Source organism: Triticum aestivum, chromosome 3A, assembly GCF_018294505.1.
Source record: "Triticum aestivum cultivar Chinese Spring chromosome 3A, IWGSC CS RefSeq v2.1, whole genome shotgun sequence".
Taxonomy (NCBI): Eukaryota; Viridiplantae; Streptophyta; class Magnoliopsida; order Poales; family Poaceae; genus Triticum; species Triticum aestivum.
In genome coordinates, this window is record NC_057800.1 from 83,876,940 (window position 1) to 83,880,908 (window position 3,969).

Below are 3,969 nucleotides of genomic sequence, written 5' to 3' on the forward strand. Positions count from 1 at the left end.
CGTCGTTCTAAGTAAACAAGATGAAAAACATAATAAACATCACATGCAATCAAATAATAATAGTGACATGATATGGCCAATATCACATAGCTCCTTTGATCTCCATCTTGGAGCTCCATGATCATCTTGTCACCGGCATGACACCATGATCTCCATCATCATGATCTCCATCATCGTGTCTCCATGAAGTTGCTCGCCAACTATTACTTCTACTACTATGGCTAACGCGTTTAGCAATAAAGTAAAGTAATTTACATGGCGTTTCACAATGACACGCAGGTCATACAAAAATAAAGACAACTCCTATGGCTCCTGCCGGTTGTCATACTCATCGACATGCAAGTCGTGATTCCTATTACAATAGCATGAACATCCCATACATCACATATATATCATTCATCATTCATCACAACTTTGGCCATATCATATCACAAAGCACTTGCTGCAAAAACAAGTTAGACGTCCTCTAATTGTTGTTGCAAGTTTTTACGTGGCTGAAGTAGGGTTCTAGCAAGAATGTTTTCTTACCTACGTGAAAGCCACAACATGATTTGTCAACTTCTATTTACCCTTCATAAGGACCCTTTTCATCCAATCCACTCCAACTAAAGTGGGAGAGACAGACACCCGCCAGCCACCTTATGCAACTAGTGCATGTTAGTCGGTGGAACCGGTCTCACGTAAGCGTACGTGTAAGGTTGGTCCGGGCCGCTTCATCCCACAATACCGTTGAAGCAAGATAAGACTAGTAGCGGCAAGAAAGTTGACAACATCAACGCCCACAACAAATTGTGTTCTACTCGTGCAAGAGAACTACGCATAGACCTAGCTCATGATGCCACTATTGGGGAACGTTGCAGAAAACAAAAAATTTCCTACGGTTTCACCAAGATCCATCTATGAGTTCATCTAGCAACGAGTGATTGGATTGCATCTACATACCTTTGTAGATCACGCGCGGAAGCGTTCAAAGAACGGGGATGAGGAAGGCGTACTCGACGTGATCCAAATCACCGGAGATCCTAGCGCCGAACGGACGGCACCTCCGCGTTCAACACACGTACGGTCAGTGTAACGTCTCCTTCTTCTTGATCCAGCAAGGGGGAAGGAGAGGTTGAGGAAGATGGCTCCAGCAGCAGCACGACGGCGTGGTGGTGATGGAGCTGCAGTACTCCGGCAGTGCTTCGCCAAGCACTATGGAGGAGGAGGAGGTGTTGGAGAGGGAGAGGGAGGCACCAAAGGCAAGGGTGAGAGGTCCTCCCTTCCCCCCACTATATATAGGGGGCCTAGGGGGGCGCCGGCCCTAGGAGATGCAATCTCCTAGGGGGGTGCGGCCAAGGGGAGGAATCCCTCCTCCCCAAGGCACCTAGGAGGTGCCTTCCCCTCCTAGGACTCTTCCTTTAGGGTTTCCCCCACCCTAGGCGCATGGGCCCTAGGGGGAAGTGGCGCCCCAGCCCACTTTGGGCTGGATCCCTTCCCAGTTCAGCCCATGGGGCCCTCCGGGATAGGTGGCCCCACCCGGTGGACCCCCGGGACCCTTCTGGTGGTCCCGGTACAATACCGGTGACCCCGAAACTTGTCCCGATGGCCGAAATAGCACTTCCTATATATAATTCTTTACCTCCGGACCATTTCGGAACTCCTCGTAACGTCTGGGATCTCATCCGGGACTCTGAACAACATTCGGGTTACTGCATATACATATCCCTACAACCCTAGCGTCACCGAACCTTAAGTGTGTAGACCCTACGGGTTCGGGAGACATGTAGACATGACCGAGATCACTCTCCGGTCAATAACCAACAGCGGGATCTGGATACCCATGTTGGCTCCCACATGCTCCTCGATGATCTCATCGGATGAACCACGATGTCAAGGATTCAAGCAACCCCGTATACAATTCCCTTTGTCAATCGGTATGTTACTTGCCCGAGATCTGATCGTCGGTATCCCAATACCTCATTCAATCTCGTTACCGGCAAGTCACTTTACTCGTACCGTAATGCATGATCCCGTGACCAGACACTTGGTCACTTTGAGCTCATTATGATGATGCATTACCGAGTGGGCCCAGTGATACCTCTCCGTCATACGGAGTGACAAATCCCAGTCTTGATCCGTGTGAACCCAACAGACACTTTCGAAGATACCCGTAGTATACCTTTATAGTCACCCAGTTACGTTGTGACGTTTGGTATACCCAAAGAACTCCTACGGTATCCGGGAGTTACACGATCTCATGGTCTAAGGAAAGGATACTTGACATTGGAAAACTCTAGCAAACGAACTATACGATCTTGTGGTATGTTTAGGATTGGGTCTTGTCCATCACATCATTCTCCTAATGATGTGATATCGTTATCAATGACATCCAATGTCCATAGTCAGGAAACCATGACTATCTGTTGATCAACGAGCTAATCAACTAGAGGCTTACTAGGGACATGTTGGTGTCTATTATTCACACATGTATTACGATTTCCGGATAACACAATTATAGCATGAATAAAGACAATTATCATGAACAAGGAAATATAATAATAATGCTTTTATTATTGCCTCTAGGGCATATTTCCAACAGTCTCCCACTTGCACTAGAGTCAATAATCTAGTTACATTGTGATGAATCGAACACCCATGGAATTCTGGTGTTGATCATGTTTTGCTCTAGGGAGAGGTTTAGTCAACGGATCTGCTACATTCAGGTCCGTATGTACTTTACAAATCTCTATGTCTCCATCTTGAACATTTTCACGAATGGAGTTGAAGCGACGCTTGATGTGCCTTGTCTTCTTGTGAAACCTGGGCTCCTTGGCAAGAGCAATAGCTCCAGTGTTGTCACAGAAGAGCTTGATCGGCCCCGACGCATTGGGTATGACTCCTAGGTCGGTGATGAACTCCTTCACCCAAATTGCTTCATGTGCTGCCTCCGAGGCTGCCATGTACTCCGCTTCACATGTAGATCCCGCCACGACGCTTCACATGTAGATCCCTCCTTGTCTCTCGTAGTGCTTGGTGAAGCCCTGCTGGATCACCACGCTCCTCCACCACCACCACGCCGTTGTCCTGCTGCTGGATGGAGTCTTCCTCAACCTCTCCCTCTCTCCTTGCTGGATCAAGGCATGGGAGACGTCACCGGGCTGTACGTGTGTTGAACGCGGAGGTGCCGTCCGTTCGGCACTAGGATCTCCGGTGATTTGGATCATGACGAGTACGACTCCTTCAACCCCATTCTCTTGAACGCTTCCGCATAGCGATCTACAAGGGTATGTAGATGCACTCTCCTTCCCCTCGTTGCTGGTTTCTCCATAGATAGATCTTGGTGACACGTAGGAAAATTTTGAATTTCTGCTACGTTCCCCAACAGTGGCATCATGAGCTAGGTCTATTGCGTAGTTACTATGCACGAGTAGAATACAAAGTAGTTGTGGGCGTTGATTTTGTTCAATATGCTTACCGTTACTAGTCCAATCTTGATTCGGCGGCATTGTGGGATGAAGCGGCCCGGACCAACCTTACACGTACGCTTACGTGAGACCGGTTCCACCGACTGACATGCACTAGTTGCATAAGGTGGTTGGCGGGTGTCTGTCTCTCCCACTTTAGTCGGATCGGATTCGATGAAAAGGGTCCTTATGAAGGGTAAATAGCAATTGGCATATCACGTTGTGGTTTTTGCGTAGGTAAGAAATGTTCTTGCTAGAAACCCATAGCAGCCACGTAAAACATGCAAACAACAATTAGAGGATGTCTAACTTGTTTTTGCAGGGTATGCTATGTGATGTGATATGGCCAAGAAGAATGTGATGAATGATATATGTGATGTATGAGATTGATCATGTTCTTGTAATAGGAATCACGACTTGCATGTCGATGAGTATGACAACCGGCAGGAGCCATAGGAGTTTTCTTAATTTATTTATGACCTGCGTGTCAACATAAACGTCATGTAATTACTTTACTTTATTG